The sequence below is a fragment of the Salmo salar genome, chromosome ssa12, assembly GCF_905237065.1.
Source record: "Salmo salar chromosome ssa12, Ssal_v3.1, whole genome shotgun sequence".
Taxonomy (NCBI): Eukaryota; Metazoa; Chordata; class Actinopteri; order Salmoniformes; family Salmonidae; genus Salmo; species Salmo salar.
The window spans coordinates 85,442,081-85,463,368 of NC_059453.1; the positions used below are offsets into that span (position 1 = coordinate 85,442,081).

At 44.1% G+C, this 21,288-nt stretch overlaps 28 non-coding genes across 28 annotated transcripts; all 28 read right to left on the reverse strand.

Annotated features, from left to right (window-relative positions):
* Nucleotides 1–1,407: 1,407 nt before the first annotated feature.
* On the reverse strand, nt 1,408–1,480 carry trnak-cuu (transfer RNA lysine (anticodon CUU)). Its single transcript has one exon. It is a non-coding gene; the product is annotated as a tRNA-Lys (tRNA).
* A 962-nt stretch (nt 1,481–2,442) lies between these two features.
* Nucleotides 2,443–2,515, reverse strand: trnak-cuu (transfer RNA lysine (anticodon CUU)). The gene has a single exon. It is a non-coding gene; the product is annotated as a tRNA-Lys (tRNA).
* Nucleotides 2,516–2,959: 444 nt separating this feature from the next.
* Nucleotides 2,960–3,032, reverse strand: trnak-cuu (transfer RNA lysine (anticodon CUU)). The gene has a single exon. It is a non-coding gene; the product is annotated as a tRNA-Lys (tRNA).
* Nucleotides 3,033–3,476: 444 nt separating this feature from the next.
* On the reverse strand, nt 3,477–3,549 carry trnak-cuu (transfer RNA lysine (anticodon CUU)). Its single transcript has one exon. It is a non-coding gene; the product is annotated as a tRNA-Lys (tRNA).
* A 444-nt stretch (nt 3,550–3,993) lies between these two features.
* Nucleotides 3,994–4,066, reverse strand: trnak-cuu (transfer RNA lysine (anticodon CUU)). Its single transcript has one exon. It is a non-coding gene; the product is annotated as a tRNA-Lys (tRNA).
* Nucleotides 4,067–5,030: 964 nt separating this feature from the next.
* On the reverse strand, nt 5,031–5,103 carry trnak-cuu (transfer RNA lysine (anticodon CUU)). Its single transcript has one exon. It is a non-coding gene; the product is annotated as a tRNA-Lys (tRNA).
* Nucleotides 5,104–5,547: 444 nt separating this feature from the next.
* trnak-cuu (transfer RNA lysine (anticodon CUU)) lies at nt 5,548–5,620 on the reverse strand. The gene has a single exon. It is a non-coding gene; the product is annotated as a tRNA-Lys (tRNA).
* Nucleotides 5,621–6,583: 963 nt separating this feature from the next.
* trnak-cuu (transfer RNA lysine (anticodon CUU)) lies at nt 6,584–6,656 on the reverse strand. The gene has a single exon. It is a non-coding gene; the product is annotated as a tRNA-Lys (tRNA).
* Nucleotides 6,657–7,101: 445 nt separating this feature from the next.
* trnak-cuu (transfer RNA lysine (anticodon CUU)) lies at nt 7,102–7,174 on the reverse strand. Its single transcript has one exon. It is a non-coding gene; the product is annotated as a tRNA-Lys (tRNA).
* A 444-nt stretch (nt 7,175–7,618) lies between these two features.
* trnak-cuu (transfer RNA lysine (anticodon CUU)) lies at nt 7,619–7,691 on the reverse strand. The gene has a single exon. It is a non-coding gene; the product is annotated as a tRNA-Lys (tRNA).
* Nucleotides 7,692–8,135: 444 nt separating this feature from the next.
* trnak-cuu (transfer RNA lysine (anticodon CUU)) lies at nt 8,136–8,208 on the reverse strand. Its single transcript has one exon. It is a non-coding gene; the product is annotated as a tRNA-Lys (tRNA).
* Nucleotides 8,209–8,652: 444 nt separating this feature from the next.
* On the reverse strand, nt 8,653–8,725 carry trnak-cuu (transfer RNA lysine (anticodon CUU)). The gene has a single exon. It is a non-coding gene; the product is annotated as a tRNA-Lys (tRNA).
* Nucleotides 8,726–10,203: 1,478 nt separating this feature from the next.
* trnak-cuu (transfer RNA lysine (anticodon CUU)) lies at nt 10,204–10,276 on the reverse strand. The gene has a single exon. It is a non-coding gene; the product is annotated as a tRNA-Lys (tRNA).
* Nucleotides 10,277–10,720: 444 nt separating this feature from the next.
* trnak-cuu (transfer RNA lysine (anticodon CUU)) lies at nt 10,721–10,793 on the reverse strand. Its single transcript has one exon. It is a non-coding gene; the product is annotated as a tRNA-Lys (tRNA).
* Nucleotides 10,794–11,237: 444 nt separating this feature from the next.
* Nucleotides 11,238–11,310, reverse strand: trnak-cuu (transfer RNA lysine (anticodon CUU)). The gene has a single exon. It is a non-coding gene; the product is annotated as a tRNA-Lys (tRNA).
* Nucleotides 11,311–11,754: 444 nt separating this feature from the next.
* On the reverse strand, nt 11,755–11,827 carry trnak-cuu (transfer RNA lysine (anticodon CUU)). Its single transcript has one exon. It is a non-coding gene; the product is annotated as a tRNA-Lys (tRNA).
* Nucleotides 11,828–12,788: 961 nt separating this feature from the next.
* On the reverse strand, nt 12,789–12,861 carry trnak-cuu (transfer RNA lysine (anticodon CUU)). The gene has a single exon. It is a non-coding gene; the product is annotated as a tRNA-Lys (tRNA).
* A 443-nt stretch (nt 12,862–13,304) lies between these two features.
* Nucleotides 13,305–13,377, reverse strand: trnak-cuu (transfer RNA lysine (anticodon CUU)). The gene has a single exon. It is a non-coding gene; the product is annotated as a tRNA-Lys (tRNA).
* A 445-nt stretch (nt 13,378–13,822) lies between these two features.
* Nucleotides 13,823–13,895, reverse strand: trnak-cuu (transfer RNA lysine (anticodon CUU)). Its single transcript has one exon. It is a non-coding gene; the product is annotated as a tRNA-Lys (tRNA).
* Nucleotides 13,896–14,856: 961 nt separating this feature from the next.
* trnak-cuu (transfer RNA lysine (anticodon CUU)) lies at nt 14,857–14,929 on the reverse strand. The gene has a single exon. It is a non-coding gene; the product is annotated as a tRNA-Lys (tRNA).
* Nucleotides 14,930–15,373: 444 nt separating this feature from the next.
* Nucleotides 15,374–15,446, reverse strand: trnak-cuu (transfer RNA lysine (anticodon CUU)). The gene has a single exon. It is a non-coding gene; the product is annotated as a tRNA-Lys (tRNA).
* A 961-nt stretch (nt 15,447–16,407) lies between these two features.
* Nucleotides 16,408–16,480, reverse strand: trnak-cuu (transfer RNA lysine (anticodon CUU)). The gene has a single exon. It is a non-coding gene; the product is annotated as a tRNA-Lys (tRNA).
* Nucleotides 16,481–16,924: 444 nt separating this feature from the next.
* Nucleotides 16,925–16,997, reverse strand: trnak-cuu (transfer RNA lysine (anticodon CUU)). Its single transcript has one exon. It is a non-coding gene; the product is annotated as a tRNA-Lys (tRNA).
* Nucleotides 16,998–17,958: 961 nt separating this feature from the next.
* trnak-cuu (transfer RNA lysine (anticodon CUU)) lies at nt 17,959–18,031 on the reverse strand. Its single transcript has one exon. It is a non-coding gene; the product is annotated as a tRNA-Lys (tRNA).
* A 443-nt stretch (nt 18,032–18,474) lies between these two features.
* On the reverse strand, nt 18,475–18,547 carry trnak-cuu (transfer RNA lysine (anticodon CUU)). The gene has a single exon. It is a non-coding gene; the product is annotated as a tRNA-Lys (tRNA).
* Nucleotides 18,548–19,509: 962 nt separating this feature from the next.
* Nucleotides 19,510–19,582, reverse strand: trnak-cuu (transfer RNA lysine (anticodon CUU)). The gene has a single exon. It is a non-coding gene; the product is annotated as a tRNA-Lys (tRNA).
* Nucleotides 19,583–20,026: 444 nt separating this feature from the next.
* Nucleotides 20,027–20,099, reverse strand: trnak-cuu (transfer RNA lysine (anticodon CUU)). The gene has a single exon. It is a non-coding gene; the product is annotated as a tRNA-Lys (tRNA).
* Nucleotides 20,100–21,060: 961 nt separating this feature from the next.
* trnak-cuu (transfer RNA lysine (anticodon CUU)) lies at nt 21,061–21,133 on the reverse strand. The gene has a single exon. It is a non-coding gene; the product is annotated as a tRNA-Lys (tRNA).
* Nucleotides 21,134–21,288: the final 155 nt, after the last annotated feature.

Below are 21,288 nucleotides of genomic sequence, written 5' to 3' on the forward strand. Positions count from 1 at the left end.
AGTGTTTTTAATGGATCCTGTGGTGCAATCGTTAGCGTGTAGTAGTTATACATCAGTATGCATCAAATCGATGACAAGGTTGTGAGTTTGAGCCTCACCAGGAGCAAGTATTTTTCTTGAACACTCTGCTTATCTATTTCTTGTCCAGTAAAGGAGCATTTATTCCAGCCATTTAGGAGGACGTTTCATAAGTAATAGGTATGTCATTGAGATAAAATGTCAGAGAGCAGGCAAAGCTAGGATTCAAATTCATAGTCTTCTGTATCACCAGCAATGCCTGACACTTCAGCAATGCAGGGTGGCAAGCCTGCTCGAAAGTCCAAACGAATGGCTGTTTGCAAAGTGAGTTGGTGCTTCGGCGGAGAAAAGGACCGCCCAACGTGGGGCTCGAACCCACGACCCTGAGATTAAGAGTCTCATGCTCTACCGACTGAGCTAGCCAGGAACCTCGATGATATTAATGACTTGTTTCGAATATCGAACAGCTCTGTTTGTGCAAAATATGGTGATCAGTGAGAGTGTTTTTAATGGATCCTGTGGTGCAATCGTTAGCGTGTAGTAGTTATACATCAGTATGCATCAAATCGATGACAAGGTTGTGAGTTTGAGCCTCACCAGGAGCAAGTATTTTTCTTGAACACTCTGCTTATCTATTTCTTGTCCAGTAAAGGAGCATTTATTCCAGCCATTTAGGAGGACGTTTCACAAGTAATAGGTATGTCATTGAGATAAAATGTCAGAGAGCAGGCAAAGCTAGGATTCAAATTCATAGTCTTCTGTATCACCAGCAATGCCTGACACTTCAGCAACGCAGGGTGGCAAGCCTGCTCGAAAGTCGAAACGAATGGCTGTTTGCAAAGTGAGTTGGTGCTTCGGCGGAGAAAAGGACCGCCCAACGTGGGGCTCGAACCCAGGACCCTGAGATTAAGAGTCTCATGCTCTACCGACTGAGCTAGCCAGGCACCTCAATGATATTAATGACTTGTTTCGAATATCGAACAGCTCTGTTTGGGCAAAAATATGGTGATCAGTGAGAGTGTTTTTAATGGATCCTGTGGTGCAATCGTTAGCGTGTAGTAGTTATACATCAGTATGCATCAAATCGATGACAAGGTTGTGAGTTTGAGCCTCACCAGGAGCAAGTATTTTTCTTGAACACTCTGCTTATCTATTTCTTGTCCAGTAAAGGAGCATTTATTCCAGCCATTTAGGAGGACGTTTCATAAGTAATAGGTATGTCATTGAGATAAAATGTCAGAGAGCAGGCAAAGCTAGGATTCAAATTCATAGTCTTCTGTATCACCAGCAATGCCTGACACTTCAGCAATGCAGGGTGGCAAGCCTGCTCGAAAGTCGAAACGAATGGCTGTTTGCAAAGTGAGTTGGTTCTTCGGCAGAGAAAAGGAGCGCCCAACGTGGGGCTCGAACCCACGACCCTGAGATTAAGAGTCTCATGCTCTACCGACTGAGCTAGCCAGGCACCTCGATGATATTAATGACTTGTTTCGAATATCGAACAGCTCTGTTTGTGCAAAATATGGTGATCAGTGAGAGTGTTTTTAATGGATCCTGTGGTGCAATCGTTAGCGTGTAGTAGTTATACATCAGTATGCATCAAATCGATGACAAGGTTGTGAGTTTGAGCCTCACCAGGAGCAAGTATTTTTCTTGAACACTCTGCTTATCTATTTCTTGTCCAGTAAAGGAGCATTTATTCCAGCCATTTAGGAGGACGTTTCATAAGTAATAGGTATGTCATTGAGATAAAATGTCAGAGAGCAGGCAAAGCTAGGATTCAAATTCATAGTCTTCTGTATCACCAGCAATGCCTGACACTTCAGCAATGCAGGGTGGCAAGCCTGCTCGAAAGTCCAAACGAATGGCTGTTTGCAAAGTGAGTTGGTGCTTCGGCGGAGAAAAGGACCGCCCAACGTGGGGCTCGAACCCACGACCCTGAGATTAAGAGTCTCATGCTCTACCGACTGAGCTAGCCAGGAATCTCGATGATATTTAATGACTTGTTTCGAATATCGAACAGCTCTGTTTGTGCAAAATATGGTGATCAGTGAGAGTGTTTTTAATGGATCCTGTGGTGCAATCGTTAGCGTGTAGTAGTTATACATCAGTATGCATCAAATCGATGACAAGGTTGTGAGTTTGAGCCTCACCAGGAGCAAGTATTTTTCTTGAACACTCTGCTTATCTATTTCTTGTCCAGTAAAGGAGCATTTATTCCAGCCATTTAGGAGGACGTTTCACAAGTAATAGGTATGTCATTGAGATAAAATGTCAGAGAGCAGGCAAAGGTAGGATTCAAATTCATAGTCTTCTGTATCACCAGCAATGCCTGACACTTCAGCAACGCAGGGTGGCAAGCCTGCTCGAAAGTCCAAACGAATGGCTGTTTGCAAAGTGAGTTGGTGCTTCGGCGGAGAAAAGGACCGCCCAACGTGGGGCTCGAACCCACGACCCTGAGATTAAGAGTCTCATGCTCTACCGACTGAGCTAGCCAGGCACCTCAATGAGATTAATGACTTGTTTCGAATATCGAACAGCTCTGTTTGTGCAAAATATGGTGATCAGTGAGAGTGTTTTTAATGGATCCTGTGGTGCAATCGTTAGCGTGTAGTAGTTATACATCAGTATGCATCAAATCGATGACAAGGTTGTGAGTTTGAGCCTCACCAGGAGCAAGTATTTTTCTTGAACACTCTGCTTATCTATTTCTTGTCCAGTAAAGGAGCATTTATTCCAGCCATTTAGGAGGACGTTTCATAAGTAATAGGTATGTCATTGAGATAAAATGTCAGAGAGCAGGCAAAGGTAGGATTCAAATTCATAGTCTTCTGTATCACCAGCAATGCCTGACACTTCAGCAATGCAGGGTGGCAAGCCTGCTCGAAAGTCGAAACGAATGGCTGTTTGCAAAGTGAGTTGGTGCTTCGGCGGAGAAAAGGACCGCCCAACGTGGGGCTCGAACCCACGACCCTGAGATTAAGAGTCTCATGCTCTACCGACTGAGCTAGCCAGGCACCTCGATGATATTAATGACTTGTTTCGAATATCGAACAGCTCTGTTTGTGCAAAATATGGTGATCAGTGAGAGTGTTTTTAATGGATCCTGTGGTGCAATCGTTAGCGTGTAGTAGTTATACATCAGTATGCATCAAATCGATGACAAGGTTGTGAGTTTGAGCCTCACCAGGAGCAAGTATTTTTCTTGAACACTCTGCTTATCTATTTCTTGTCCAGTAAAGGAGCATTTATTCCAGCCATTTAGGAGGACGTTTCATAAGTAATAGGTATGTCATTGAGATAAAATGTCAGAGAGCAGGCAAAGCTAGGATTCAAATTCATAGTCTTCTGTATCACCAGCAATGCCTGACACTTCAGCAATGCAGGGTGGCAAGCCTGCTCGAAAGTCCAAACGAATGGCTGTTTGCAAAGTGAGTTGGTGCTTCGGCGGAGAAAAGGAGCGCCCAACGTGGGGCTCGAACCCACGACCCTGAGATTAAGAGTCTCATGCTCTACCGACTGAGCTAGCCAGGCACCTCGATGATATTAATGACTTGTTTCGAATATCGAACAGCTCTGTTTGTGCAAAATATGGTGATCAGTGAGAGTGTTTTTAATGGATCCTGTGGTGCAATCGTTAGCGTGTAGTAGTTATACATCAGTATGCATCAAATCGATGACAAGGTTGTGAGTTTGAGCCTCACCAGGAGCAAGTATTTTTCTTGAACACTCTGCTTATCTATTTCTTGTCCAGTAAAGGAGCATTTATTCCAGCCATTTAGGAGGACGTTTCATAAGTAATAGGTATGTCATTGAGATAAAATGTCAGAGAGCAGGCAAAGCTAGGATTCAAATTCATAGTCTTCTGTATCACCAGCTATGCCTGACACTTCAGCAACGCAGGGTGGCAAGCCTGCTCGAAAGTCCAAACGAATGGCTGTTTGCAAAGTGAGTTGGTGCTTCGGCGGAGAAAAGGACCGCCCAACGTGGGGCTCGAACCCACGACCCTGAGATTAAGAGTCTCATGCTCTACCGACTGAGCTAGCCAGGCATCTCGATGATATTAATGACTTGTTTCGAATATCGAACAGCTCTGTTTGTGCAAAATATGGTGATCAGTGAGAGTGTTTTTAATGGATCCTGTGGTGCAATCGTTAGCGTGTAGTAGTTATACATCAGTATGCATCAAATCGATGACAAGGTTGTGAGTTTGAGCCTCACCAGGAGCAAGTATTTTTCTTGAACACTCTGCTTATCTATTTCTTGTCCAGTAAAGGAGCATTTATTCCAGCCATTTAGGAGGACGTTTCATAAGTAATAGGTATGTCATTGAGATAAAATGTCAGAGAGCAGGCAAAGGTAGGATTCAAATTCATAGTCTTCTGTATCACCAGCAATGCCTGACACTTCAGCAATGCAGGGTGGCAAGCCTGCTCGAAAGTCGAAACGAATGGCTGTTTGCAAAGTGAGTTGGTTCTTCGGCGGAGAAAAGGACCGCCCAACGTGGGGCTCGAAACCCACGACCCTGAGATTAAGAGTCTCATGCTCTACCGACTGAGCTAGCCAGGCACCTCGATGATATTAATGACTTGGTTTCGAATATCGAACAGCTCTGTTTGTGCAAAAATATGGTGATCAGTGAGAGTGTTTTTAATGGATCCTGTGGTGCAATCGTTAGCGTGTAGTAGTTATACATCAGTATGCATCAAATCGATGACAAGGTTGTGAGTTTGAGCCTCACCAGGAGCAAGTATTTTTCTTGAACACTCTGCTTATCTATTTCTTGTCCAGTAAAGGAGCATTTATTCAAGCCATTTAGGAGGACGTTTCACAAGTAATAGGTATGTCATTGAGATAAAATGTCAGAGAGCAGGCAAAGGTAGGATTCAAATTCATAGTCTTCTGTATCACCAGCAATGCCTGACACTTCAGCAATGCAGGGTGGCAAGCCTGCTCGAAAGTCCAAACGAATGGCTGTTTGCAAAGTGAGTTGGTGCTTCGGCGGAGAAAAGGACCGCCCAACGTGGGGCTCGAACCCACGACCCTGAGATTAAGAGTCTCATGCTCTACCGACTGAGCTAGCCAGGCACCTCGATGATATTAATGACTTGTTTCGAATATCGAACAGCTCTGTTTGTGCAAAATATGGTGATCAGTGAGAGTGTTTTTAATGGATCCTGTGGTGCAATCGTTAGCGTGTAGTAGTTATACATCAGTATGCATCAAATCGATGACAAGGTTGTGAGTTTGAGCCTCACCAGGAGCAAGTATTTTTCTTGAACACTCTGCTTATCTATTTCTTGTCCAGTAAAGGAGCATTTATTCCAGCCATTTAGGAGGACGTTTCATAAGTAATAGGTATGTCATTGAGATAAAATGTCAGAGAGCAGGCAAAGCTAGGATTCAAATTCATAGTCTTCTGTATCACCAGCAATGCCTGACACTTCAGCAATGCAGGGTGGCAAGCCTGCTCGAAAGTCCAAACGAATGGCTGTTTGCAAAGTGAGTTGGTTCTTCGGCGGAGAAAAGGACCGCCCAACGTGGGGCTCGAACCCACGACCCTGAGATTAAGAGTCTCATGCTCTACCGACTGAGCTAGCCAGGCATCTCGATGATAGTTTAATGACTTGTTTCGAATATCGAACAGCTCTGTTTGTGCAAAATATGGTGATCAGTGAGAGTGTTTTTAATGGATCCTGTGGTGCAATCGTTAGCGTGTAGTAGTTATACATCAGTATGCATCAAATCGATGACAAGGTTGTGAGTTTGAGCCTCACCAGGAGCAAGTATTTTTCTTGAACACTCTGCTTATCTATTTCTTGTCCAGTAAAGGAGCATTTATTCAAGCCATTTAGGAGGACGTTTCATAAGTAATAGGTATGTCATTGAGATAAAATGTCAGAGAGCAGGCAAAGCTAGGATTCAAATTCATAGTCTTCTGTATCACCAGCAATGCCTGACACTTCAGCAATGCAGGGTGGCAAGCCTGCTCGAAAGTCGAAACGAATGGCTGTTTGCAAAGTGAGTTGGTGCTTCGGCGGAGAAAAGGAGCGCCCAACGTGGGGCTCGAACCCACGACCCTGAGATTAAGAGTCTCATGCTCTACCGACTGAGCTAGCCAGGAACCTCGATGATATTAATGACTTGTTTCGAATATCGAACAGCTCTGTTTGTGCAAAATATGGTGATCAGTGAGAGTGTTTTTAATGGATCCTGTGGTGCAATCGTTAGCGTGTAGTAGTTATACATCAGTATGCATCAAATCGATGACAAGGTTGTGAGTTTGAGCCTCACCAGGAGCAAGTATTTTTCTTGAACACTCTGCTTATCTATTTCTTGTCCAGTAAAGGAGCATTTATTCCAGCCATTTAGGAGGACGTTTCATAAGTAATAGGTATGTCATTGAGATAAAATGTCAGAGAGCAGGCAAAGCTAGGATTCAAATTCATAGTCTTCTGTATCACCAGCAATGCCTGACACTTCAGCAACGCAGGGTGGCAAGCCTGCTCGAAAGTCCAAACGAATGGCTGTTTGCAAAGTGAGTTGGTTCTTCGGCGGAGAAAAGGAGCGCCCAACGTGGGGCTCGAACCCACGACCCTGAGATTAAGAGTCTCATGCTCTACCGACTGAGCTAGCCAGGCACCTCGATGATATTTAATGACTTGTTTCGAATATCGAACAGCTCTGTTTGTGCAAAATATGGTGATCAGTGAGAGTGTTTTTAATGGATCCTGTGGTGCAATCGTTAGCGTGTAGTAGTTATACATCAGTATGCATCAAATCGATGACAAGGTTGTGAGTTTGAGCCTCACCAGGAGCAAGTATTTTTCTTGAACACTCTGCTTATCTATTTCTTGTCCAGTAAAGGAGCATTTATTCCAGCCATTTAGGAGGACGTTTCATAAGTAATAGGTATGTCATTGAGATAAAATGTCAGAGAGCAGGCAAAGGTAGGATTCAAATTCATAGTCTTCTGTATCACCAGCAATGCCTGACACTTCAGCAATGCAGGGTGGCAAGCCTGCTCGAAAGTCCAAACGAATGGCTGTTTGCAAAGTGAGTTGGTTCTTCGGCGGAGAAAAGGACCGCCCAACGTGGGGCTCGAACCCACGACCCTGAGATTAAGAGTCTCATGCTCTACCGACTGAGCTAGCCAGGCACCTCGATGATATTAATGACTTGTTTCGAATATCGAACAGCTCTGTTTGTGCAAAATATGGTGATCAGTGAGAGTGTTTTTAATGGATCCTGTGGTGCAATCGTTAGCGTGTAGTAGTTATACATCAGTATGCATCAAATCGATGACAAGGTTGTGAGTTTGAGCCTCACCAGGAGCAAGTATTTTTCTTGAACACTCTGCTTATCTATTTCTTGTCCAGTAAAGGAGCATTTATTCCAGCCATTTAGGAGGACGTTTCATAAGTAATAGGTATGTCATTGAGATAAAATGTCAGAGAGCAGGCAAAGCTAGGATTCAAATTCATAGTCTTCTGTATCACCAGCAATGCCTGACACTTCAGCAATGCAGGGTGGCAAGCCTGCTCGAAAGTCCAAACGAATGGCTGTTTGCAAAGTGAGTTGGTTCTTCGGCGGAGAAAAGGACCGCCCAACGTGGGGCTCGAACCCACGACCCTGAGATTAAGAGTCTCATGCTCTACCGACTGAGCTAGCCAGGCACCTCGATGATATTAATGACTTGTTTCGAATATCGAACAGCTCTGTTTGTGCAAAATATGGTGATCAGTGAGAGTGTTTTTAATGGATCCTGTGGTGCAATCGTTAGCGTGTAGTAGTTATACATCAGTATGCATCAAATCGATGACAAGGTTGTGAGTTTGAGCCTCACCAGGAGCAAGTATTTTTCTTGAACACTCTGCTTATCTATTTCTTGTCCAGTAAAGGAGCATTTATTCCAGCCATTTAGGAGGACGTTTCATAAGTAATAGGTATGTCATTGAGATAAAATGTCAGAGAGCAGGCAAAGCTAGGATTCAAATTCATAGTCTTCTGTATCACCAGCAATGCCTGACACTTCAGCAACGCAGGGTGGCAAGCCTGCTCGAAAGTCCAAACGAATGGCTGTTTGCAAAGTGAGTTGGTGCTTCGGCGGAGAAAAGGACCGCCCAACGTGGGGCTCGAACCCACGACCCTGAGATTAAGAGTCTCATGCTCTACCGACTGAGCTAGCCAGGCACCTCGATGATATTAATGACTTGTTTCGAATATCGAACAGCTCTGTTTGTGCAAAATATGGTGATCAGTGAGAGTGTTTTTAATGGATCCTGTGGTGCAATCGTTAGCGTGTAGTAGTTATACATCAGTATGCATCAAATCGATGACAAGGTTGTGAGTTTGAGCCTCACCAGGAGCAAGTATTTTTCTTGAACACTCTGCTTATCTATTTCTTGTCCAGTAAAGGAGCATTTATTCCAGCCATTTAGGAGGACGTTTCATAAGTAATAGGTATGTCATTGAGATAAAATGTCAGAGAGCAGGCAAAGCTAGGATTCAAATTCATAGTCTTCTGTATCACCAGCAATGCCTGACACTTCAGCAATGCAGGGTGGCAAGCCTGCTCGAAAGTCCAAACGAATGGCTGTTTGCAAAGTGAGTTGGTGCTTCGGCGGAGAAAAGGAGCGCCCAACGTGGGGCTCGAACCCACGACCCTGAGATTAAGAGTCTCATGCTCTACCGACTGAGCTAGCCAGGCACCTCAATGATATTAATGACTTGTTTCGAATATCGAACAGCTCTGTTTGTGCAAAATATGGTGATCAGTGAGAGTGTTTTTAATGGATCCTGTGGTGCAATCGTTAGCGTGTAGTAGTTATACATCAGTATGCATCAAATCGATGACAAGGTTGTGAGTTTGAGCCTCACCAGGAGCAAGTATTTTTCTTGAACACTCTGCTTATCTATTTCTTGTCCAGTAAAGGAGCATTTATTCCAGCCATTTAGGAGGACGTTTCATAAGTAATAGGTATGTCATTGAGATAAAATGTCAGAGAGCAGGCAAAGCTAGGATTCAAATTCATAGTCTTCTGTATCACCAGCTATGCCTGACACTTCAGCAACGCAGGGTGGCAAGCCTGCTCGAAAGTCCAAACGAATGGCTGTTTGCAAAGTGAGTTGGTTCTTCGGCGGAGAAAAGGACCGCCCAACGTGGGGCTCGAACCCACGACCCTGAGATTAAGAGTCTCATGCTCTACCGACTGAGCTAGCCAGGAATCTCAATGATTTTAATGACTTGTTTCGAATATCGAACAGCTCTGTTTGTGCAAAATATGGTGATCAGTGAGAGTGTTTTTAATGGATCCTGTGGTGCAATCGTTAGCGTGTAGTAGTTATACATCAGTATGCATCAAATCGATGACAAGGTTGTGAGTTTGAGCCTCACCAGGAGCAAGTATTTTTCTTGAACACTCTGCTTATCTATTTCTTGTCCAGTAAAGGAGCATTTATTCCAGCCATTTAGGAGGACGTTTCACAAGTAATAGGTATGTCATTGAGATAAAATGTCAGAGAGCAGGCAAAGGTAGGATTCAAATTCATAGTCTTCTGTATCACCAGCAATGCCTGACACTTCAGCAATGCAGGGTGGCAAGCCTGCTCGAAAGTCGAAACGAATGGCTGTTTGCAAAGTGAGTTGGTTCTTCGGCAGAGAAAAGCAGCGCCCAACGTGGGGCTCGAACCCAGGACCCTGAGATTAAGAGTCTCATGCTCTACCGACTGAGCTAGCCAGGCATCTCGATGATATTAATGACTTGTTTCGAATATCGAACAGCTCTGTTTGTGCAAAATATGGTGATCAGTGAGAGTGTTTTTAATGGATCCTGTGGTGCAATCGTTAGCGTGTAGTAGTTATACATCAGTATGCATCAAATCGATGACAAGGTTGTGAGTTTGAGCCTCACCAGGAGCAAGTATTTTTCTTGAACACTCTGCTTATCTATTTCTTGTCCAGTAAAGGAGCATTTATTCAAGCCATTTAGGAGGACGTTTCATAAGTAATAGGTATGTCATTGAGATAAAATGTCAGAGAGCAGGCAAAGCTAGGATTCAAATTCATAGTCTTCTGTATCACCAGCTATGCCTGACACTTCAGCAATGCAGGGTGGCAAGCCTGCTCGAAAGTCGAAACGAATGGCTGTTTGCAAAGTGAGTTGGTGCTTCGGCGGAGAAAAGGACCGCCCAACGTGGGGCTCGAACCCACGACCCTGAGATTAAGAGTCTCATGCTCTACCGACTGAGCTAGCCAGGCACCTCGATGATATTAATGACTTGTTTCGAATATCGAACAGCTCTGTTTGTGCAAAATATGGTGATCAGTGAGAGTGTTTTTAATGGATCCTGTGGTGCAATCGTTAGCGTGTAGTAGTTATACATCAGTATGCATCAAATCGATGACAAGGTTGTGAGTTTGAGCCTCACCAGGAGCAAGTATTTTTCTTGAACACTCTGCTTATCTATTTCTTGTCCAGTAAAGGAGCATTTATTCCAGCCATTTAGGAGGACGTTTCATAAGTAATAGGTATGTCATTGAGATAAAATGTCAGAGAGCAGGCAAAGCTAGGATTCAAATTCATAGTCTTCTGTATCACCAGCTATGCCTGACACTTCAGCAACGCAGGGTGGCAAGCCTGCTCGAAAGTCCAAACGAATGGCTGTTTGCAAAGTGAGTTGGTTCTTCGGCGGAGAAAAGGACCGCCCAACGTGGGGCTCGAACCCACGACCCTGAGATTAAGAGTCTCATGCTCTACCGACTGAGCTAGCCAGGCACCTCGATGATATTAATGACTTGTTTCGAATATCGAACAGCTCTGTTTGTGCAAAATATGGTGATCAGTGAGAGTGTTTTTAATGGATCCTGTGGTGCAATCGTTAGCGTGTAGTAGTTATACATCAGTATGCATCAAATCGATGACAAGGTTGTGAGTTTGAGCCTCACCAGGAGCAAGTATTTTTCTTGAACACTCTGCTTATCTATTTCTTGTCCAGTAAAGGAGCATTTATTCCATCCATTTAGGAGGACGTTTCATAAGTAATAGGTATGTCATTGAGATAAAATGTCAGAGAGCAGGCAAAGGTAGGATTCAAATTCATAGTCTTCTGTATCACCAGCAATGCCTGACACTTCAGCAATGCAGGGTGGCAAGCCTGCTCGAAAGTCGAAACGAATGGCTGTTTGCAAAGTGAGTTGGTTCTTCGGCGGAGAAAAGGACCGCCCAACGTGGGGCTCGAACCCACGACCCTGAGATTAAGAGTCTCATGCTCTACCGACTGAGCTAGCCAGGCACCTCGATGATATTAATGACTTGTTTCGAATATCGAACAGCTCTGTTTGTGCAAAATATGGTGATCAGTGAGAGTGTTTTTAATGGATCCTGTGGTGCAATCGTTAGCGTGTAGTAGTTATACATCAGTATGCATCAAATCGATGACAAGGTTGTGAGTTTGAGCCTCACCAGGAGCAAGTATTTTTCTTGAACACTCTGCTTATCTATTTCTTGTCCAGTAAAGGAGCATTTATTCCAGCCATTTAGGAGGACGTTTCATAAGTAATAGGTATGTCATTGAGATAAAATGTCAGAGAGCAGGCAAAGCTAGGATTCAAATTCATAGTCTTCTGTATCACCAGCAATGCCTGACACTTCAGCAATGCAGGGTGGCAAGCCTGCTCGAAAGTCCAAACGAATGGCTGTTTGCAAAGTGAGTTGGTGCTTCGGCGGAGAAAAGGAGCGCCCAACGTGGGGCTCGAACCCACGACCCTGAGATTAAGAGTCTCATGCTCTACCGACTGAGCTAGCCAGGCACCTCGATGATATTAATGACTTGTTTCGAATATCGAACAGCTCTGTTTGTGCAAAATATGGTGATCAGTGAGAGTGTTTTTAATGGATCCTGTGGTGCAATCGTTAGCGTGTAGTAGTTATACATCAGTATGCATCAAATCGATGACAAGGTTGTGAGTTTGAGCCTCACCAGGAGCAAGTATTTTTCTTGAACACTCTGCTTATCTATTTCTTGTCCAGTAAAGGAGCATTTATTCCAGCCATTTAGGAGGACGTTTCATAAGTAATAGGTATGTCATTGAGATAAAATGTCAGAGAGCAGGCAAAGCTAGGATTCAAATTCATAGTCTTCTGTATCACCAGCAATGCCTGACACTTCAGCAATGCAGGGTGGCAAGCCTGCTCGAAAGTCCAAACGAATGGCTGTTTGCAAAGTGAGTTGGTTCTTCGGCAGAGAAAAGGACCGCCCAACGTGGGGCTCGAACCCACGACCCTGAGATTAAGAGTCTCATGCTCTACCGACTGAGCTAGCCAGGAACCTCGATGATATTAATGACTTGTTTCGAATATCGAACAGCTCTGTTTGTGCAAAATATGGTGATCAGTGAGAGTGTTTTTAATGGATCCTGTGGTGCAATCGTTAGCGTGTAGTAGTTATACATCAGTATGCATCAAATCGATGACAAGGTTGTGAGTTTGAGCCTCACCAGGAGCAAGTATTTTTCTTGAACACTCTGCTTATCTATTTCTTGTCCAGTAAAGGAGCATTTATTCCAGCCATTTAGGAGGACGTTTCATAAGTAATAGGTATGTCATTGAGATAAAATGTCAGAGAGCAGGCAAAGCTAGGATTCAAATTCATAGTCTTCTGTATCACCAGCTATGCCTGACACTTCAGCAACGCAGGGTGGCAAGCCTGCTCGAAAGTCCAAACGAATGGCTGTTTGCAAAGTGAGTTGGTTCTTCGGCGGAGAAAAGGACCGCCCAACGTGGGGCTCGAACCCACGACCCTGAGATTAAGAGTCTCATGCTCTACCGACTGAGCTAGCCAGGCACCTCGATAGTTTAATGACTTGGTTCGAATATCGAACAGCTCTGTTTGTGCAAAATATGGTGATCAGTGAGAGTGTTTTTAATGGATCCTGTGGTGCAATCGTTAGCGTGTAGTAGTTATACATCAGTATGCATCAAATCGATGACAAGGTTGTGAGTTTGAGCCTCACCAGGAGCAAGTATTTTTCTTGAACACTCTGCTTATCTATTTCTTGTCCAGTAAAGGAGCATTTATTCCAGCCATTTAGGAGGACGTTTCACAAGTAATAGGTATGTCATTGAGATAAAATGTCAGAGAGCAGGCAAAGGTAGGATTCAAATTCATAGTCTTCTGTATCACCAGCAATGCCTGACACTTCAGCAATGCAGGGTGGCAAGCCTGCTCGAAAGTCGAAACGAATGGCTGTTTGCAAAGTGAGTTGGTTCTTCGGCAGAGAAAAGCAGCGCCCAACGTGGGGCTCGAACCCACGACCCTGAGATTAAGAGTCTCATGCTCTACCGACTGAGCTAGCCAGGCACCTCGATGATATTAATGACTTGTTTCGAATATCGAACAGCTCTGTTTGTGCAAAATATGGTGATCAGTGAGAGTGTTTTTAATGGATCCTGTGGTGCAATCGTTAGCGTGTAGTAGTTATACATCAGTATGCATCAAATCGATGACAAGGTTGTGAGTTTGAGCCTCACCAGGAGCAAGTATTTTTCTTGAACACTCTGCTTATCTATTTCTTGTCCAGTAAAGGAGCATTTATTCCAGCCATTTAGGAGGACGTTTCACAAGTAATAGGTATGTCATTGAGATAAAATGTCAGAGAGCAGGCAAAGCTAGGATTCAAATTCATAGTCTTCTGTATCACCAGCAATGCCTGACACTTCAGCAACGCAGGGTGGCAAGCCTGCTCGAAAGTCCAAACGAATGGCTGTTTGCAAAGTGAGTTGGTGCTTCGGGCGGAGAAAAGGACCGCCCAACGTGGGGCTCGAACCCACGACCCTGAGATTAAGAGTCTCATGCTCTACCGACTGAGCTAGCCAGGCATCTCAATGGTTTAATGACTTGTTTCGAATATCGAACAGCTCTGTTTGTGCAAAAATATGGTGATCAGTGAGAGTGTTTTTAATGGATCCTGTGGTGCAATCGTTAGCGTGAAGTAGTTATACATCAGTATGCATCAAATCGATGACAAGGTTGTGAGTTTGAGCCTCACCAGGAGCAAGTATTTTTCTTGAACACTCTGCTTATCTATTTCTTGTCCAGTAAAGGAGCATTTATTCAAGCCATTTAGGAGGACGTTTCACAAGTAATAGGTATGTCATTGAGATAAAATGTCAGAGAGCAGGCAAAGGTAGGATTCAAATTCATAGTCTTCTGTATCACCAGCAATGCCTGACACTTCAGCAATGCAGGGTGGCAAGCCTGCTCGAAAGTCGAAACGAATGGCTGTTTGCAAAGTGAGTTGGTGCTTCGGCGGAGAAAAGGAGCGCCCAACGTGGGGCTCGAACCCACGACCCTGAGATTAAGAGTCTCATGCTCTACCGACTGAGCTAGCCAGGAACCTCGATGATATTAATGACTTGTTTCGAATATCGAACAGCTCTGTTTGTGCAAAATATGGTGATCAGTGAGAGTGTTTTTAATGGATCCTGTGGTGCAATCGTTAGCGTGTAGTAGTTATACATCAGTATGCATCAAATCGATGACAAGGTTGTGAGTTTGAGCCTCACCAGGAGCAAGTATTTTTCTTGAACACTCTGCTTATCTATTTCTTGTCCAGTAAAGGAGCATTTATTCCAGCCATTTAGGAGGACGTTTCATAAGTAATAGGTATGTCATTGAGATAAAATGTCAGAGAGCAGGCAAAGCTAGGATTCAAATTCATAGTCTTCTGTATCACCAGCTATGCCTGACACTTCAGCAACGCAGGGTGGCAAGCCTGCTCGAAAGTCCAAACGAATGGCTGTTTGCAAAGTGAGTTGGTTCTTCGGCGGAGAAAAGGACCGCCCAACGTGGGGCTCGAACCCACGACCCTGAGATTAAGAGTCTCATGCTCTACCGACTGAGCTAGCCAGGCATCTCGATGATATTAATGACTTGTTTCGAATATCGAACAGCTCTGTTTGTGCAAAATATGGTGATCAGTGAGAGTGTTTTTAATGGATCCTGTGGTGCAATCGTTAGCGTGTAGTAGTTATACATCAGTATGCATCAAATCGATGACAAGGTTGTGAGTTTGAGCCTCACCAGGAGCAAGTATTTTTCTTGAACACTCTGCTTATCTATTTCTTGTCCAGTAAAGGAGCATTTATTCAAGCCATTTAGGAGGACGTTTCATAAGTAATAGGTATGTCATTGAGATAAAATGTCAGAGAGCAGGCAAAGCTAGGATTCAAATTCATAGTCTTCTGTATCACCAGCAATGCCTGACACTTCAGCAACGCAGGGTGGCAAGCCTGCTCGAAAGTCGAAACGAATGGCTGTTTGCAAAGTGAGTTGGTGCTTCGGCGGAGAAAAGGACCGCCCAACGTGGGGCTCGAACCCACGACCCTGAGATTAAGAGTCTCATGCTCTACCGACTGAGCTAGCCAGGCATCTCGATGATATTAATGACTTGTTTCGAATATCGAACAGCTCTGTTTGTGCAAAATATGGTGATCAGTGAGAGTGTTTTTAATGGATCCTGTGGTGCAATCGTTAGCGTGTAGTAGTTATACATCAGTATGCATCAAATCGATGACAAGGTTGTGAGTTTGAGCCTCACCAGGAGCAAGTATTTTTCTTGAACACTCTGCTTATCTATTTCTTGTCCAGTAAAGGAGCATTTATTCCAGCCATTTAGGAGGACGTTTCATAAGTAATAGGTATGTCATTGAGATAAAATGTCAGAGAGCAGGCAAAGCTAGGATTCAAATTCATAGTCTTCTGTATCACCAGCAATGCCTGACACTTCAGCAATGCAGGGTGGCAAGCCTGCTCGAAAGTCGAAACGAATGGCTGTTTGCAAAGTGAGTTGGTTCTTCGGCAGAGAAAAGCAGCGCCCAACGTGGGGCTCGAACCCAGGACCCTGAGATTAAGAGTCTCATGCTCTACCGACTGAGCTAGCCAGGCATCTCGATGATATTAATGACTTGTTTCGAATATCGAACAGCTCTGTTTGTGCAAAATATGGTGATCAGTGAGAGTGTTTTTAATGGATCCTGTGGTGCAATCGTTAGCGTGTAGTAGTTATACATCAGTATGCATCAAATCGATGACAAGGTTGTGAGTTTGAGCCTCACCAGGAGCAAGTATTTTTCTTGAACACTCTGCTTATCTATTTCTTGTCCAGTAAAGGAGCATTTATTCCAGCCATTTAGGAGGACGTTTCATAAGTAATAGGTATGTCATTGAGATAAAATGTCAGAGAGCAGGCAAAGCTAGGATTCAAATTCATAGTCTTCTGTATCACCAGCAATGCCTGACACTTCAGCAACGCAGGGTGGCAAGCCTGCTCGAAAGTCCAAACGAATGGCTGTTTGCAAAGTGAGTTGGTGCTTCGGCGGAGAAAAGGACCGCCCAACGTGGGGCTCGAACCCACGACCCTGAGATTAAGAGTCTCATGCTCTACCGACTGAGCTAGCCAGGCACCTCGATGATATTAATGACTTGTTTCGAATATCGAACAGCTCTGTTTGTGCAAAATATGGTGATCAGTGAGAGTGTTTTTAATGGATCCTGTGGTGCAATCGTTAGCGTGTAGTAGTTATACATCAGTATGCATCAAATCGATGACAAGGTTGTGAGTTTGAGCCTCACCAGGAGCAAGTATTTTTCTTGAACACTCTGCTTATCTATTTCTTGTCCAGTAAAGGAGCATTTATTCCAGCCATTTAGGAGGACGTTTCATAAGTAATAGGTATGTCATTGAGATAAAATGTCAGAGAGCAGGCAAAGCTAGGATTCAAATTCATAGTCTTCTGTATCACCAGCAATGCCTGACACTTCAGCAATGCAGGGTGGCAAGCCTGCTCGAAAGTCCAAACGAATGGCTGTTTGCAAAGTGAGTTGGTGCTTCGGCGGAGAAAAGGACCGCCCAACGTGGGGCTCGAACCCACGACCCTGAGATTAAGAGTCTCATGCTCTACCGACTGAGCTAGCCAGGCACCTCGATGATATTAATGACTTGTTTCGAATATCGAACAGCTCTGTTTGTGCAAAATATGGTGATCAGTGAGAGTGTTTTTAATGGATCCTGTGGTGCAATCGTTAGCGTGTAGTAGTTATACATCAGTATGCATCAAATCGATGACAAGGTTGTGAGTTTGAGCCTCACCAGGAGCAAGTATTTTTCTTGAACACTCTGCTTATCTATTTCTTGTCCAGTAAAGGAGCATTTATTCCAGCCATTTAGGAGGACGTTTCACAAGTAATAGGTATGTCATTGAGATAAAATGTCAGAGAGCAGGCAAAGGTAGGATTCAAATTCATAGTCTTCTGTATCACCAGCAATGCCTGACACTTCAGCAACGCAGGGTGGCAAGCCTGCTCGAAAGTCCAAACGAATGGCTGTTTGCAAAGTGAGTTGGTTCTTCGGCGGAGAAAAGGACCGCCCAACGTGGGGCTCGAACCCACGACCCTGAGATTAAGAGTCTCATGCTCTACCGACTGAGCTAGCCAGGAATCTCGATGATATTAATGACTTGTTTCGAATATCGAACAGCTCTGTTTGTGCAAAATATGGTGATCAGTGAGAGTGTTTTTAATGGATCCTGTGGTGCAATCGTTAGCGTGTAGTAGTTATACATCAGTATGCATCAAATCGATGACAAGGTTGTGAGTTTGAGCCTCACCAGGAGCAAGTATTTTTCTTGAACACTCTGCTTATCTATTTCTTGTCCAGTAAAGGAGCATTTATTCCAGCCATTTAGGAGGACGTTTCATAAGTAATAGGTATGTCATTGAGATAAAATGTCAGAGAGCAGGCAAAGCTAGGATTCAAATTCATAGTCTTCTGTATCACCAGCAATGCCTGACACTTCAGCAACGCAGGGTGGCAAGCCTGCTCGAAAGTCGAAACGAATGGCTGTTTGCAAAGTGAGTTGGTGCTTCGTCGGAGAAAAGGACCGCCCAACGTGGGGCTCGAACCCACGACCCTGAGATTAAGAGTCTCATGCTCTACCGACTGAGCTAGCCAGGCACCTCAATAGTTTAATGACTTGTTTCGAATATCGAACAGCTCTGTTTGTGCAAAATATGGTGATCAGTGAGAGTGTTTTTAATGGATCCTGTGGTGCAATCGTTAGCGTGTAGTAGTTATACATCAGTATGCATCAAATCGATGACAAGGTTGTGAGTTTGAGCCTCACCAGGAGCAAGTATTTTTCTTGAACACTCTGCTTATCTATTTCTTGTCCAGTAAAGGAGCATTTATTCCAGCCATTTAGGAGGACGTTTCATAAGTAATAGGTATGTCATTGAGATAAAATGTCAGAGAGCAGGCAAAGGTAGGATTCAAATTCATAGTCTTCTGTATCACCAGCAATGCCTGACACTTCAGCAATGCAGGGTGGCAAGCCTGCTCGAAAGTCGAAACGAATGGCTGTTTGCAAAGTGAGTTGGTTCTTCGGCGGAGAAAAGGACCGCCCAACGTGGGGCTCGAACCCACGACCCTGAGATTAAGAGTCTCATGCTCTACCGACTGAGCTAGCCAGGCACCTCGATGATATTAATGACTTGTTTCGAATATCGAACAGCTCTGTTTGTGCAAAATATGGTGATCAGTGAGAGTGTTTTTAATGGATCCTGTGGTGCAATCGTTAGCGTGTAGTAGTTATACATCAGTATGCATCAAATCGATGACAAGGTTGTGAGTTTGAGCCTCACCAGGAGCAAGTATTTTTCTTGAACACTCTGCTTATCTATTTCTTGTCCAGTAAAGGAGCATTTATTCCAGCCATTTAGGAGGACGTTTCACAAGTAATAGGTATGTCATTTAGATAAAATGTCAGAGAGCAGGCAAAGCTAGGATTCAAATTCATAGTCTTCTGTATCACCAGCTATGCCTGACACTTCAGCAACGCAGGGTGGCAAGCCTGCTCGAAAGTCCAAACGAATGGCGGTTTGCAAAGTGAGTTGGTGCTTCGGCGGAGAAAAGGATCACCCAACGTGGGGCTCGAACCCACGACCCTGAGATTAAGAGTCTCATGCTCTACCGACTGAGCTAGCCAGGCATCTCAATCGTTTATTGACTTGTTTCGAATATCGAACAGCTCTGTTTGTGCAAAAATATGGTGATCAGTGAGAGTGTTTTTAATGGATCCTGTGGTGCAATCGTTAGCGTGTAGGTAGTTATACATCAGTATGCATCAAATCGATGACAAGGTTGTGAGTTTGAGCCTCACCAGGAGCAAGTATTTTTCTTGAACACTCTGCTTATCTATTTCTTGTCCAGTAAAGGAGCATTTATTCAATCCATTTCGGAGGACGTTTCATAAGTAATAGGTATGTCATTGAGATAAAATGTCAGAGAGCAGGCAAAGCTAGGATTCAAATTCATAGTCTTCTGTATCACCAGCAATGCCTGACACTTCAGCAATGCAGGGTGGCAAGCCTGCTCGAAAGTCGAAACGAATGGCTGTTTGCAAAGTGAGTTGGTTCTTCGGCGGAGAAAAGGAGCGCCCAACGTGGGGCTCGAACCCACGACCCTGAGATTAAGAGTCTCATGCTCTACCGACTGAGCTAGCCAGGCACCTCGATGATATTAATGACTTGTTTCGAATATCGAACAGCTCTGTTTGTGCAAAATATGGTGATCAGTGAGAGTGTTTTTAATGGATCCTGTGGTGCAATCGTTAGCGTGTAGTAGTTATACATCAGTATGCATCAAATCGATGACAAGGTTGTGAGTTTGAGCCTCACCAGGAGCAAGTATTTTTCTTGAACACTCTGCTTATCTATTTCTTGTCCAGTAAAGGAGCATTTATTCCAGCCATTTAGGAGGACGTTTCATAAGTAATAGGTATGTCATTGAGATAAAATGTCAGAGAGCAGGCAAAGCTAGGATTCAAATTCATAGTCTTCTGTATCACCAGCAATGCCTGACACTTCAGCAATGCAGGGTGGCAAGCCTGCTCGAAAGTCCAAACGAATGGCTGTTTGCAAAGTGAGTTGGTTCTTCGGCAGAGAAAAGGACCGCCCAACGTGGGGCTCGAACCCACGACCCTGAGATTAAGAGTCTCATGCTCTACCGACTGAGCTAGCCAGGCACCTCAATGATGTTAATGACTTGTTTCGAATATCGAACAGCTCTGTTTGTGCAAAATATGGTGATCAGTGAGAGTGTTTTTAATGGATCCTGTGGTGCAATCGTTAGCGTGTAGTAGTTATACATCAGTATGCATCAAATCGATGACAAGGTTGTGAGTTTGAGCCTCACCAGGAGCAAGTATTTTTCTTGAACACTCTGCTTATCTATTTCTTGTCCAGTAAAGGAGCATTTATTCCAGCCATTTAGGAGGACGTTTCACAAGTAATAGGTATGTCATTGAGATAAAATGTCAGAGAGCAGGCAAAGGTAGGATTCAAATTCATAGTCTTCTGTATCACCAGCAATGCCTGACACTTCAGCAATGCAGGGTGGCAAGCCTGCTCGAAAGTCGAAACGAATGGCTGTTTGCAAAGTGAGTTGGTTCTTCGGCAGAGAAAAGCAGCGCCCAACGTGGGGCTCGAACCCAGGACCCTGAGATTAAGAGTCTCATGCTCTACCGACTGAGCTAGCCAGGCATCTCGATGATATTAATGACTTGTTTCGAATATCGAACAGCTCTGTTTGTGCAAAATATGGTGATCAGTGAGAGTGTTTTTAATGGATCCTGTGGTGCAATCGTTAGCGTGTAGTAGTTATACATCAGTATGCATCAAATCGATGACAAGGTTGTGAGTTTGAGCCTCACCAGGAGCAAGTATTTTTCTTGAACACTCTGCTTATCTATTTCTTGTCCAGTAAAGGAGCATTTATTCCAGCCATTTAGGAGGACGTTTCATAAGTAATAGGTATGTCATTGAGATAAAATGTCAGAGAGCAGGCAAAGGTAGGATTCAAATTCATAGTCTTCTGTATCACCAGCAATGCCTGACACTTCAGCAATGCAGGGTGGCAAGCCTGCTCGAAAGTCGAAACGAATGGCTGTTTGCAAAGTGAGTTGGTGCTTCGGCGGAGAAAAGGACCGCCCAACGTGGGGCTCGAACCCACGACCCTGAGATTAAGAGTCTCATGCTCTACCGACTGAGCTAGCCAGGCACCTCGATGATATTAATGACTTGTTTCGAATATCGAACAGCTCTGTTTGTGCAAAATATGGTGATCAGTGAGAGTGTTTTTAATGGATCCTGTGGTGCAATCGTTAGCGTGTAGTAGTTATACATCAGTATGCATCAAATCGATGACAAGGTTGT